The sequence below is a fragment of the Pleurodeles waltl genome, chromosome 10, assembly GCF_031143425.1.
Source record: "Pleurodeles waltl isolate 20211129_DDA chromosome 10, aPleWal1.hap1.20221129, whole genome shotgun sequence".
NCBI lineage: Eukaryota > Metazoa > Chordata > Amphibia > Caudata > Salamandridae > Pleurodeles > Pleurodeles waltl.
The window spans coordinates 730,401,319-730,416,933 of NC_090449.1; the positions used below are offsets into that span (position 1 = coordinate 730,401,319).

General features: G+C 39.0%; 1 protein-coding gene across 4 annotated transcripts in view; it reads right to left on the bottom strand.

Moving 5' to 3' along the window:
• ZEB1 (zinc finger E-box binding homeobox 1) overlaps positions 1 to 15,615 on the bottom strand; it is a 351,889-nt gene that overhangs the window by 317,653 nt on the left and 18,621 nt on the right. Inside the window, exon 1 of one of the 4 annotated variants that reach the window (XM_069211263.1) lies at positions 13,550 to 13,616. The exons of the other annotated variants lie outside the window; for them this stretch is intronic. The gene's annotated coding sequence lies outside the window, so the exon portion shown is untranslated. Of the gene's footprint in view, positions 1 to 13,549; positions 13,617 to 15,615 lie in introns of those variants that run through there. 4 annotated transcript variants of the gene reach the window in all.

Here is a 15,615-nt window from a genome sequence, read left to right on the forward strand (position 1 = left end):
TTTTTTTTTTTTTTTTAAATCAAATCACTGATGAGCAAAATGTGAACAAAAAGACTTCCTACCTTTGGCCATGTACGGACAAAATCAAAATCAATCAAGAAACCCTCTGGAGTTCTTGGCTATTTTACTGCATTTAGATGAGATTCGGAAATTCTTAACAGATGTTTAACTATTAAAAAAAAAAAAAAAAAAAAAACACACCAGAAGCAGATAACTAAACACAAGTAGATACCAATAACAAGGATTTAGGGGGTATTGAAAGGGGCTACCCTGTATGATGTCCCCCATGCTGACTACTAGAAAAACATTTAATTATCATAACCCCACTGTTGGTATTACTTTTAAACCAAATTAATATAACAAATGAGGTACTGAAGTAATGAAATTGAATGATCAAATGGCTTTTCTTGAAACTGCATAAATGTCCACAACTGTGCAGTCCTTTCAGCCTCATATCTTGGCTTAATATGGAAGCAATAACAGGCAGAATCCAAATAGATTAAATACAGTATGATTTCATTCACATTGACCAAAATATTTTGTTTAAGGACAACTAACTTTCAGACCAAAACAAGTGTTGCAGCCCATCACAAACATTCTGGAAAAAACAGCAGCCCCACAGCCAGTGGTAATCAACTAAACTATGGTGGCTCAGGTGGTAAAGCTAGTGTTTGAGCAAGTCATATTCCATATCATGCTGGTAATGATAAGGTCTTGAACAACTCCAAACCTACAAGTCTAGTAATTTATAAAATCTAAATTCTCAAAATTAATTTTAAGATGCATGTAAAAACTAGGGCTCGATATTACAGTTCAGAGCCTATGTTTTGTGGAACAACATTTAATTTCTTCTAGAATGGGATTCAAATAGTCTGAGGATAGTTTGCAATACATTTGGAACTAGCTGTCTTTGTAAGAGTTTAGGGCCATTATAATTGAATTCAATTTAAAACGCACACTGAATTTGAACAATCTACTGCTTTGTAATAGTGAGACTGAACACGTTAAAAAAAAAAAAAAAAAAAAAAAAAAAAAAAAAAAAAAAAAAAAAACAACCCCTCCCCACACACACACTTCATACGACAATGTAGTTTGAATGCAATGAAGTCCAATATACAGACTGCGAAGTCACAGTATATGATAAATTTAAAGGCAAATGAGAAAATGGGGAACTTCATGTCCAAATATGAAAATAAGCACTCAACAAATCTACCTTAAATCTATTGCCTCTCTTCTTCAAAGCCTTCAAAGTGCTTATTCCAACTTAGGCAGGTCTACAAACTTAGGGCCTGATTAAGACCTTGGCGGATGAGATACTCAGTTACAAACGTGACAGATATCCCATCCGCCGTATTACAAGTTCCTTTGTATCTTACGGAACTTGCAAAATGGAGGGTGGGATATCCTTCATGTTTGTGACGGAGTTTCCCCATCCGCCAAGGTCTTAATCAGGCCCTAAACCTCCGCTTCCAAACTCTACCAGATATCAAATCTCTCAGCATTAACTTTTCTCTAAGCAATACTACCATTTTAACCCAAACTGTCTGGAGCGTAACAAATTCTGACAACAAATACACAAGAATTTATTATAACATCAGCTTTTCAAAATCACATTCCACTATCAAATTGTTCCCACAGTCCACTATCAAAGCTGTGAACCAATCCCTTTTCCACAAGACCGGCAGAGTTTGAGAGTCACAGGCCAGGCATCTTGGAAGGACACAAACTGACCCCTGACAAATATTTTGTTGGCAGAATCTGTAAGAAGTGTCAATATAGTTTTTGAGCTCTTTAAGAAAATTGATTTCTATTGAGCAGAATTAACTTTTAGAAACACTTCTAAAAATAATCCCAATGGTCAAAAAAACATTTATAAACATGGCAGATTTAAGGCATCAAATCCCAAACATTAGTGAAACACCTTAGGGTCCAAGGACATTTCTTCGTCACTCATGTAGCAAAAATAATAACCATTTCAATGTCAAGTACATTTAGTGCTTAGCTATTGGCACACAAAACCTAGTTCTCTGCACAAAACAATACCCCCCATTCTACTATCCTGATAAATTTCCCAACCTTTCGATTCACCCACTCCTGACATATTGGCCCATTTTCTTTTCACACAAAAAAAAAGTTATAATACAGCAATGGGTAATCCAACGTTGGTATACAGAGTGAAATATAACCACTACTTGCCTAAAAAGGTATTAACTGAAGCACCTATAATAGATTATCTACCCAACTGTTACACAACCCTGTCTCTGTTATTAGGAAAACAAATCCTTAAACATAAGGACACAGATCCCAAAGCCCAAGCCCACTAATTGTCCAAATGTTTCTAAAGAATTATCTTATAACCTATCACAAAAATGGATTAAGCACATCTCTTCACCCACTAACAGATAAATGCCTTATTAGGATCAGTCAGATCATACATTACAACTGTCTAAAAACAACATTTAGATGTCCCACTTTCAAAACTCACCATTCATCTCTCAACCTTGGCTTTACCATCCACAAACATTGGCCAGATGTTCAAATAAAGTCACCAATGTAGAACCCACATTTTTTATTCCTAGCTATATTATGAAAGTGCCTGCCGGTCCTTCAAAGATGGGTAGACTGAGATTTAGCCTAATGAACTTTGTATCCTAAGAAGCCATGAAACTACTTTAATCTGCTGCAACAGAAATAGGATTTTAACAAAGTCTTAACAGAAGCAAGACCATGTCCTCCAATAGTCTCAGATTAATCCTTCGGAAAATATGATGAGCTCCACATACCAGCCAAAGTTCAATCGCTAGATCAAAAAGGAATGGCAGAAGCATGTAATTCTGTTCAGTGCTCTGAGCTCCCAGAAAGTACCAACAAGCTATTGACAACTACCTCTTCTGCATTGCTCCACCACCTTCTGCAACTTAGTGGCACAACCACTACTACCTTAAAAAAAATTCTGCTGAAAAGCCAACAGAGCAGGCTTCCAATTAGGGCACACTCGTTATTGCTTTAAAAACCTTGTGTGACAATCCTGTTAAACCACTTTGCACCCACAATGAGAATTATGATGTTAATGTCCAATATCAAATTACCTTTTTCTAGGTGTTAACATTTTCTGATTTTATACTAGCACATAAGCTAGCCCTATTGGCTTTGCCAATGCTTGTTTTTCCTAGCGGGCAATGGGACACCCAACAAAACTGAAGGGGGCAGGGCAAACAAAAATGCCAGAATGAGCAAGGCGGGGGCAAGCAAGAAAGTGGGGCAGTGCAACCAACAGTACGGGGAGGAGGCCATGACAAAGTAAAAACATGCCTCCTGCAGGGCTAGTATCAGTGACAGGGCAGGCAATAACAGACGCAAAGCAGGAAGGCTGGATTGGAGGAAACTTGCAAACACGCACTCTTTTGGAGTGCTACAACTAAAATAAGGAAAAATACTTTCAAAAGCATTCAAGCAGTGGAAGGACACTGGGTGGTGAAAGGAAGCAGTACTTAGGCATGCTCCAAAGGAGGGATAAACACACAAAAAGGAAGTGAAGCCAGCACACACTGACCAAAGGAAAGCAAGGAAATGAAAAGGGACAATGAAGTCAATTAATGGTAAGCAATGGGCAACCTCGAAGGCCCCTTCAAGCTAACAAAATGTCCCACAAGCGACAGTGCATGCACGGTTTCAGGCAAAACTCACATTTGCATGCAAGGAAGTGCATCTAGCAATGGTAAACAAAATTCTTATCAGAGATATGTACAACTCCATCCTGGATTGGTCCCTCCATCCCAGCCTATCCAGGTGTAACATCAAATTCATTGTAGAGTGGTTGGAATATGACAGCAACATATATGAAAATAAACAAAACCAAGCCATTTTGTAGTTTATGAAGGGAATAAACCAATCCTTGTTTGAGAGCTTTGTATGAATGAGACGAAAAAAAAAAAAGTTATCCCTAGCAGGAAAGTTGGTCACTGCCAAGTATCAATCCATCTGTGTTCCCTAATCATTACTCAAGGACAAGACATTTTTAATGACATCTGTTCTATATTGTTATCAGAAACTAAGTCGGGCACCTCCTAAAGCTATTATACAATCAGAACTTCATATCACTGCGTGGTTGAAAGTTAATATAAAATACTCACCAATCTGATGTCAATTGAAAACGCATTACATATAATCAGTTGGACAGCATTATATCTAACAAATGCAAACACAATGTGCCAAGTTATATCTCAATCCACTTATACAATTAGGAGGTATTGTTTCTCATGCAATAAAGATGTCAAGATTTCAATTTAAATAAAGGATGAATTGTATTCCTCTGCCTACTCAATCCTATTGAGACTTCTAAACTTCCTCAACCAAATAATTATCCAGCTGAACAGCTGCACTAACCTATTCATTAGGCAGACAAGGATGTATCCTACTTAAATTGGCCCACTAGTAACTTTAACATGCTATGTAAATACTTATTTTCTGTATCCCACACAAAACGGATGTCTAACACACAAAACATTAACACAAAAACAATGGCCACAAAGTAAAACATTAGTTCAATCACTCCTAGACACAGACGTTTCAGCTAAGAACCAGCTCAGTGTAATGAATGAAACCAACACAGAGCTATAGATAATTCACTGTTGCCTATCAGATGTTTTTCATCAAAGCATCCCAAGAGGCTTGAAACAGACAACTAGAGCAAAGCTTGAGTTGTGAATCACTCAGGAGCCCTGAGGAGAAAAGTACACCCATAATTTGATTTATAAAATCCAGAATTCTAAAAATTATAGATTTAATGTTAAGTATGATGTAGGTCTTCCAAAAAAATTAACTATTGCTTTCAACTGCTACGCAGGGGCAGAGGAGTAACAGACGAGCCATACAGGACATGGCCTTTCCTCACTGCCCCCAATATCCCCCCACCAAAAATAATAAACCTGACCTCTTGTCACCCACTACTCTGTGCTGTCCTTTCCTGCTCCTTCCAACGCAGTGCTCTGTATTCCAGCTGTGCACTGACAGGCTCCCACAGAACCTAGCCAGAGCAGCCTGGAATTCCTTTATGACACGTAGCAACAGTGAGCACGGAGATGTGTAACCCACCACTGCTATGTCATAGCCGTTAATTATCACATTTAGAATTTAACATTCACACTAATGACAGAGCCCAACTCAACAGCATGTCTTGCTTGCACTGACCCCACAGATTTACAGAATCACCTTAGAAACGGTAAATAAGGGGATATATGTGTGCAACCCAATTATATTTAAAACAGACCTCTACACCCCCATGTATAATAAACTGGACCTCTTTTAAATACAACAGATGAAATACCACGCCAAAAAAATCCGTTAACACAAAGAGTTGAATGGCTCATAGTAAATCTTTCAAGCAAAATTTTCCTTGCTCTTTATCCATTCAGAGATAACATTCACAAAATAATCAGTGTATATTATGAATTTAGCCACAATCCTGTTGAAGAGGATTCCTCTAAATAGCTCAAGAGTCAGTGAGAAATACACCCAAAGGAACAGAACACTAGAACAAAATGGGAAGAACTACACTTGAGAGCAAAGGTAAAGTGAATACATTGCATCCTAAAGAAAGGTTTTTAAATACCAACAGCACAATGAAAAATACAGAAGATTAAAGTGAAACTCTGTGGTGAAGCTACAGTTGATTACTAGAGAATTAACTGTTGGAAGTATGTGTTGCTACACACCACAATGTTCAACTGAAATGGATGAGAAAGATATGGGAACACATAGAAAATGTATCCTCAATTTAGCTTTCTAGAGCCCCATCCATAAATACTATGACAAAAATCCCTCATTTTCTTCTACTCTAAAAGAAATGCTTCATGTTTTACAGCTTCAATTGTGTCACAATGGCTTCAGATGTGCCACACTTTATCAGCACAGAATGTTAGTGCTCTAGTTGTTCATTAGAACTGGAAACCTGCAACACTGCCGAATCAACTGAAAGGCTGCTGCTGTTGAAACCACATACTTTAAGATAGTGTACATTTATGGCAACTGTTTTCTCATTTTAGCTTCTGGAGCTCCTTCCATAACCTCTGAGAAAATCATGGCAGACATTTTCTTTCAAACATTGCTCATCAAATTCCAGCACAGATAGCATTTTTCACAGGATGAAAACCACCATAGAACCCACCTCCTAAAATGATTTATACTCCGGCTAAAATCTTTTATTCATCCTTTACATGTGCTTTCTTTTGTGACGTTCAAAAACTTGCTTCAATACAATGCATTTCAAGGGCAACCATGTCCTGGAGTCCCGTAATATCTGCCAAAGCACATTTTGTTGTAACAAGCAAATCAAGTAGGCGATACCCCCTCACCAAAAGGGTGTAGAATTTAATAAAATATACACTTGTCCATGGGACAGGTTGCTTCTTAAATCTACTTGTCCATAAAAAATAAATAAAAATCCTTTGGCGCCATGTAGTGCGGCGACAAATTATGGCAGCAATCTCATTATATAAGAGGTCTGATAATAGCCTCTGTGTTATGCCAGGTCTACTGCTTAAGTAGGGCTTGAATATTTTCAACGTCAATCCCTTCTATGGCAATTTACTTATTGTGCCACCTTTCCGCAGATCTACAAAATGGGGCTGGAGGAAGTAGTAAACATTAGTTCCAAGGATGGAATGCCTTTGAGTCTGCAAACCTAGCTTGCATGTGTTAAGGATTTTCACCAGCTCTTCTCCAATGTTTTCCCTTAATGGGAAAGGTTGGAAATTTACTCCGACAATAGCAGAAGTTCTTCAAGGGTAGGGGAAAAAAGTGGTTGGAGGGAAAGTAAACTAAACTTGTAAATGCTCAATAGATTTTCACATGAACAAATCTACATATGCAAATTTGCTCGTGCTAAAATACAGTTCACGAATATTTTCTAGGAGTACGATTTCCTGGTCTACTTCTGTAAGTTCTTGTGAATTCATGAAAGCCACCAATTCAAAGATATACCATAGGGGCACCTTTGTGACTTTCTTTAAAAATTGGTCCCCAATTAGGTCTGGCGGTAACAAAGACATTTTGTTTTTTATTAAACTTCTAATTCTCCCTCTTTACTGTGAGTGATCGCATTCTGCTCTTTCACAAGGAGCATTGGGCCACAGTAGTTTTGTTCAGTGCCAGGAACTACTGTGCCAATCAGTGGCGTAACAAAACTGGAGTGAGCCCCCTGCAAAGAACATGGAGCACCCCCCTCCCCCAGACTCACTCAGGGCAGGTGCCATGCTGGGAAGGGGGGGCGCTAAAGGGGGCTGCAGGGCCTTTGTTACACCATTGGATGCGATGTGTGCTTTTTGAGACCTTTTTTTATTTTTGCCAGGGTTTGTTAAAATGCGGAGGGCCTGGCAGCTCCCACAATAGCAATGTTAAAACAAGGACACATTGCCCGAAACCAAAAGACAAAAAATAATAAAGTTGGAACTGTAGTCTTTGCCTTGTTTATTTTCATGCTACCCATAATCTTGTTGAAAACATTTGCACCGATTTTCCATTAGGAATATTTTTTGGGGGGGAAATACTAGCATGCATCAACCCATTTTACCAAATGATGCTTCAAAGAAATAGCATCTGAAATTTCACATTAGTTAAACTTTTTTTTTTTTTTTTCTACTTGCATTTTTTTAATGGACATTTTATTTTGAAAGCAAAGAATCATCACTCTTGCTTACCAGCTTCTGCAAAGATTTGCATCTAATCAGAGAGCATTCTGGGCGCATTATATTTAACCTCATATTGTTAAACTTTTCAAACGCGTATAGACTTTCGTGTTTTTTTTTTTTGTTTTGTTTTTGCTGGAACCATTGTAAGTAGTTCAGTGTGACCTTAAACGTTTATTTACAGCGCTCACCCTAATAAAGGCTTTTCATGAATGAACCATAAATAAGAGTTCAAACAGCATTAACATATGGACACACATTATTGTCTCAACCGCAGACAGTTCGGTCTCTTTAAACTGAGAGCCAAAGGGTTTGTGCTGCAGGGGGTTGGGCCTACATGTCCCAAGGATACAATAAGCATGAATACTTGTTGTCCTTAACCCCAAATAATATGTCCCGGGGGTCAGGCGATAGGAATTCCACATCCTTGCTGTATACTCCTTGGGTTCAGCCAGTTTGCTCACCTTGCTCCCTTATGTATTATTTTTTTATTCATTTTCAGGAAACAGAGACGATGTCCAAGAGTCCCTTCATGGCATCCACAATACATTGTGCAGGCTGTGGCTAGCCAATCAGGATTGACTAGCCCTCTTTAAAGTGGCCAACCAGAGTATATCTGAACACCAATGGTCCAGATAGAAGGAGTGTTTTAACCGCTGCCTGACCACTTGAAGCAACTCTCCAAATACTTTTTTTTTTTTTTCAAAACAGATGAACTGATTTACACCAAATAATGAAAAGCACACCAAGTAAACGTCTAACGTTTTGCAAAATTTGGTGCAATTTAGTTCAGCTGTTTTTTCCCCTGCATCACTTCCTAATATTCTCTGTGGGAATTAATATGGGAAATCAGTTTTTGGACCAGTGTTTTTTCGGCCCCTCCATTTGACAGATCTCTCCAAAAACTTACCAGAAGGAGCGAGCTGTGGTGGATGAACACTATTAAAAATGTTTCATGAAGATTTGTCAAGTGGAACCAAAAATTAGTGAAACAAAAAAATGTTCTTACTATACGCACACAAGAACAAACTTAGAGCAACTATACTAAAACACACTGACCGTTATTACAAGAGTAAAGGTTGAATTCTAGTTTAACAGAAGAGAAAAAAAAAAAAAAAAAAACACTGTTTGCTGCCTCACAGATTGCATTTTACAATTACTTGACACAGAACCTACTGAAATAGTCATGGGGTTCTCTTCAACATTATTGTGTCCTTTTACAGAAATTTAACATCTTGCATCCTGGCGTTTATTAAATACCATAAAACAAATACACAAGTAAAAATGCTGAGGCATAAACCATATATGCAGATATTAATCATCAGAGAAGAGGAACATCATGACTCACTCAAGGCATCACCTCATGAGTTCATTGGCCCTCCCACCACAATGGTAATCAATAGCATATTTCACACTACACACACACTTTAAAAAAAATAAAAAAAAAGTGGTCAGATGATGCCAGAAAATGTGATCTTCTAATAACTTAAGTGCTTCAACAGAAAAGGGTAATCACAGCCCTGAAAAGGACAAAGCTCAATTGGGAGTACTCATACATCTACAAAGAAGAGGGTTTTTATCTCTTCTACCAAAAAAAGGCAGTATCGACCATTTTGGATTGGTGGGAGTTGTACATTTTCTTTTTCCCAACATCCTGCTGTTATTGGAACTCATTTATTTCCCCAGGGAAACAAATTTATATTTGGATTCATAGTGGAAAATGTACTCCAGCCTTTAATTTACAAGGATGAATTAAAAATTAACTGAACAGCGCAAGAGTCATTTATCCAAGACAGATTTAAAACTACACAAGTTAGTGGATGAACACAAAAATTAAGAGGTAAGATACAATGTTTCAATAGACATTTAAAGATATGAGTTCATCACACAGTATCCACGATACACAAGGTGGTGAACAAAAAGTTGGACAAATAGTTAGACTTTATGAAATTGGACAATATACCAATATTGTGGTAAGACCAAGATAACACCAGGACCCGCACTCCTCACTGTACACTGAGAATATACACAAAATATGGTATTAAACAGCAAGCAAACTGGGTCAATCTATCCTCATTCAATATACGCAGGAAAGGAGTGCAAAAAGTCTTTCATTATGGTTCACATTTGGTAAACTGCCCAACAAGCACTAGCAAAGCCAATAGGTCTCATGAGGAGACGAGAGCTATTTGCTTTGTCAATTTTTAGCCATGTTGTACGGCAGCAAGACTGAAAGCTTTTTTTTTTTTTTTTTTAAATACCACCAGCGGTGGCCTCATCACAGCTTTTTTTTCTTCTCTTTTTTTTAGTGCGCAGAGTGGAGAGACTGGGTAGCAACAGAAGGACTCCAGTACTTGGACCATGCTCCAGGAGAAGAGACTAATATAAGGAATGCAGGTAAACACTGTAAACGCCAATAAATGAGTGGGAGAATGAGGCCAACCACAGGCATGCAATGGCAAGACTTTATGCTCCCTGTAAGTAAACAAAATGTCTTGCAAACCACAGTGCATACCTTGCTCAGACAAGACCTTTAACATTATAAGCCCACTAGAATATTACTCTCAAACAATCAATGAGTAACATTAATTATCAAAAGATGTATCGAAGCCTCGCTGGGAGAGAGAATGCCGCTAAACTTCACACAACGAACATGAAACTAAATTCAGATTACACATTTACTACCAGCTGATCATTTGTGGAAACAGGCGGACATCTCTCCTCTACGTGTACTTGCGCTGCACGTTACGCTGTACGTTAAGCAGGGAGAAAATAAAATCGACCCTTACAAAATAAAATTAACATACTAACATAAAAGAACACTTCTCTAACACCAGTCAGAAAAAATTAGAACAGATAGGCTGGTTTTCCTGCTTGACTGTCATTCCACAAAACAGATATTGCCAGAACACGATGCAAAACTGACGACGTTCAACGATTATTCACAGGACACACCAATTTTTATTGCAGTTTGTAAAAAGTAATATATAATGCATATTATACTTCTACCCACCTGCCTGTTGCCAACGACTGATAACATTTGATTACAAAGAAAAAACACAACACAAAGAAGGAGCAAAAAGTAAAATATTTATACCTAAACTGGGACCTTAAGGTCCAAGGGAAACTAACAGCGGGTCACGACGGGAACTTGCGAGACACTCTAGTCTCCACCCACGGCTCTGATATCGGCACATGAAGGGAAATAATTAGCAATATCAAAAGAAGAAGCTGTTGAGGCAAATCACAAGTTACAAATGCTTTAATAAAACACGTGATTCTAGGAAAAACACATTCAAATATGGACTTGGAATGCATAATTTCATAAATGACGAATAGTAGCATACCTGACGTTTGAAATGAACACTCATCTTACCCAGTAAGTACCGATTTTAAAATAAATAAACACACACACCCCTTTCTCCCCAAGACACTTGTTGCTACTGATTTCACATTTCACAAAGTTCTAAACACACGCCTTTACGACCCCACTCGACATTACTAATTTTAACAAGCTTTGAAGGGCGAAATGTTCAGACGACCTTTGTGGGATTAGATTACTGAACCAGCCTGCTTAATGTGCATCAGACAGACCTCTTCCCACTACTTCTCCCCCAGGTGTGTCAACCATTCCCTGTTCCTCTTCTGGCCATATGCGCCAGCCCTTCTCACCTGTGTACCAATCTTTTCCTAGCTTATCCTGCTCTTCCTCCACATCCACCTCCTCTCACCGTTAGCATCTCACTATTTGTCTGCAACACAGCCTTCCCTAAAACGCCCCACATCTTCCTTCCACCTCTTGAGTACAACAGTTTTTCTCCCCTATTACTCCACCTTTATATGCGCCAGCTCTGCTCAGCTCTTTGCCCATTCAAACTTACCAGTGCTCTCCAGCACTCACCTACCTACCCAAGTGCTTATACATAGGCCTAAGGAGCTCCCCACTTTGCCTTCCAAATATTTCTATCTCACTTGCCCAACACTCTCTTAATTTCCTACCACTCGATTCCCCCTAGCCCTCCATATCAGTTTGCCAGCTTCATCCACCATGCATGCAGACCAGCCTTGCCTCATGACCATGCCAGCCCTACTATTCTTGCCCCCTCAACAACCTAGTAATCTATCCTCTCCATGATCTTACTATTCACCTTTCCTCCCGATACTATTTTCTTACCCTTGCCTGCGACTCTTCTCTCAATGATTTGTTTCTCCATTTGCTTGTAATGATTCTACCCCCATCCACTCTATAATCTAATCTTTCCATGCTTTTGGGTGTGGTGTGGGGGCACAAAGAGGAGACAGTTATGAATCCACAGACATACACCCAATCTAACATCCTTCTATCCCCTCTGCCTCCCTCGGACCAGTCTCCTCTCAATTATTTTCTCCCAATCAGCCTTCTTTCCATGATGACCTGTTGACTCATTCTGTGATTTTTTCCTTTCCTAGCACTGCAGATGATGTGAAGACAGTGGCGCTGTGGACATGGAACCAAACACTTGCAAGTAATTCTGCACATACTCTTTCACTTCCTGATCCCTTATGCTGCACCACCAACCCTACATTCCTGAAGAAAAGGGAGCAATCTGCTCTCAAAAGCAACACTGCAACCCTGAAGGAATTATTAGGACAGCTGCTGTCAGTGATTACACTCGCTCCTAGTCGGTGCATGGGATCACTATTGAATCCGTCAGTCTCTGCAAGCATTCCACATGCCAAGACCAGCAGAAGCAATTTCCTTCAACCACAGGATCCCGGAAATTATCACAAGCCCCTCAAGTCCAGGCCTTCCACGACCTCAGCAAACAGGCCGGTATCTAGACCACCAGACTCCGCCGCCCCCTCAAAATTTAAAACTGGTCCCTAATCTTTCCTATAAGGTACATCGGTGCACTGAGAAAACACCACAATCTCACATTAACCAAGACGGTTGCTTGCAAACAAGAATTGCAGATCTCAAAGTTCCCTCATGCAAGTCACATATTTTGAAAAATGTAGATGGGGATTGGCAAAAATAAGCAGGCATTTTGTCATGCAGAGACTAACCTGCCTAGGATACCTTTTACTCCAGTGCTACACACTCGAATAAAAGGTGTCTTGGGCAAAAAGAAACTTAATCCATCTCCACAGTATGAGTGGAGGGATTCAATTTCAGGGCAGCAACATACAGACACTCAAGCTTGTCTAGATCATTCCAACAAATCATTACATGGAGGACAATATCATACAGCACAATTTAAATTTCATGGAACAGCGTATTAAAAAATTGCCATGTGGACAGTAGACCCAATATCCTTGAAAGTGTACGCGCATAAGCAGAACTGACAACACTAACTAGTAAAGGAAAGTGCACAGTTTTTTTTGTTTGTTCTTCAATAAACTCAAAAGGTGTGGCGGATTCAGCATACTGAATTATTATTACAAAACAAGCTATTAACCCTTGCCAGACATCTCAATCACCTTTGTGATGGCATGCCAGCAAAAATATAAAATAATCTGGTAACTACAGTAAAGTTTCTTTAAACGAGAACCGCTAAATATGGTTTTATTACATGTTTTTGTCACCAGTTTTTTTAACGCAAACCTTAAGCCTTCCTCCTTGGAGAAAGAAAGGGAGAGGTCTCTTTACACTAAAGCTAACAGAAGCTTTGCTATATCAAATTAAAATGACTATGGCCCGCTTTATGACAACTCGAATGGCCTAAAACCACAAGAATATCCTTTAAAAGAGGACATTTACTCAATCCTTACTTGTGTTGGGCACACAGCATTTTTTATTTTCACACATTTGATACGGCATCAATGCAACTGTCATACAGCATTCTTCACCGCAAGTTGTGTAGATTCAGAACTGAAAATTTTACCTGAGCGATATTACGGCAGGTGTCTTTTCGAAGAGTAATTTTTATGGCATCTGAAATCCTAGAAAAACTAAGAAAAAAAAAAAACCTCAAGGTCATGAGTGAGCAAAGAGCATAAGAAAAAACAAAACAAATGGGTGTATCTTTAAAAGTAAAGATGTCTATGCTGCCCTTCTGTGTACCATTAAAGCAAACGTTATTGCCTGGAGGATAATTTGCCTTGATCCATTCCAGTTTAGTCTGCATTTGCTATCATTTGAAACTATCTGAAAAGAAGAAGAGTACAAAAAAAAAAAATGTACAGTATGATGCTCATATGCTATGCAACACAAAAACGTAAAACCCTTAAAAAAAAAAAAAAAAAAAAAAAAAGGGCTAGAAGAAATTAAAAATAGGGGGTTAAATTCCCTCACTGTTCAAGACTTGGTGAGAGATCTAGTTAATGCAAATCCAGACAGTGTCCTTTTTCAGTTAGGATTCAACCTATCTTTGAAGCTGGGTGCAACCATGGTGGAATTCATGTCTTTCCAGGTTTTCCTACCCCTCTAAACACAGGTGACAAAAACAACCAACGTCTAACAGAACACGGACAAGCTTCTCACTCAAAATAGTTCAGACTTCCAAAGTACAGTCACTGCTGAAAAAAAAAAAAAAAAAACAGGCAACCAAATTGGCACACTAATCCACATAAATGCATCCCCACAGATCAGTTTCATTTGGACCTAAACACCACCACACAGAAGAGAAGCAACATGCCTAAGGTCGAGGTGTGTGTGTGTGTGTGTGGGTGGTGGGAGTAAGGAGGGATTGTCAGAATGGATTGTTCGTTTTGGTGACATGCCAAAATTCACTTACAGGAGGCTGGTCCTCTGATTATCACAGTATCTGTAATAACCATCAATGCCTCTTTATGCACTGCAAATCTCCCAAACTGATCAACAGTCAAACTTCTTCTGGAAACAAAATAAACATCATCAAAGCTACTAGGTCCAGCACTGGCCAACTAGTGGAAGAAAAAAAAAAAAAAAAAAAAAAAAAAAAAAAAAAAAACGTCCCCCCGCATGTGCCACTAAAAAAAAAAAAAAAAAAAATAAAAAAAAAAAAAAAAAAATGGTAACTGGTTGTGATAGCAAACAAAAAAAAAAAATTACAGTATAACATAATGGATAACGAGGTCTCAACCCAATCCCATGGGTATGTATGAAAGGTTTAGTTATGATTTTTTTAAATTATTTTTAAATAGTACGAGGTTGGAGACACAGCTAAAGTTGTCTCTAGGCTACACCTAAAACACAATTTAGCAGAACTTAATAGCTGTTTGGATCAATTCAAGAAATGCATTTGTCACTCACTGTTGCTCTACTAGTTCAAAATGACAGCTAATATTTATGTTCATCTTGACATCCTTTGAAAGGATTCTATTTTTTTCTGTCCATTTAGATTAGGGAGGGAGCCTTCTATCTTGTACACAGTTTAAAAGTAGGGTAAGAATCATCAGCATTTGGTCTGTTTCCCTGGAGAATAGCTTAAGATACAAGACCACATAGGTAAACTCAGTGCTTTGAGTCAGTGAACGGTGACGGGCACCAGCACTTATTTTGAGAGGCCAGCACTAGTGCAAGAAAAAGGGGGAGGGGGAACGGGCAGACCAATGTTTAATTGCACTGGCCACCGGCTTCTGAGCAGACCTGTGGACATAGGCATGCTTACTTTCACAAATTAAGCATTGAGTAACGCTTGTCTGAGGCTACTTTATCTGTTTCTCGATGTAAGGCGCTGCTGATCTCCCTTCCAAAACCTGGCAGAGATCCAACAGCGCTGGGCTCCTATAGACCGCTGGCTATGCTTAACATGGATAAGATTCCCCGTGTCCCCAAACTGGTTCACCCGGACTAAAATGGGTTTATGCCAGAGAGCAGCATGTCGCTGAATCTCCAGCGCTTCTTCCTTATGAAATACTACACACAGGCATGGCATCCAGCCGGGAAATGGGCTCCATTTTGTGTCTCTTTACGCAGACGGCCTCCTATATCTTAGGATGTCTCTGATGTCCCCGCCACAGTTGCTGA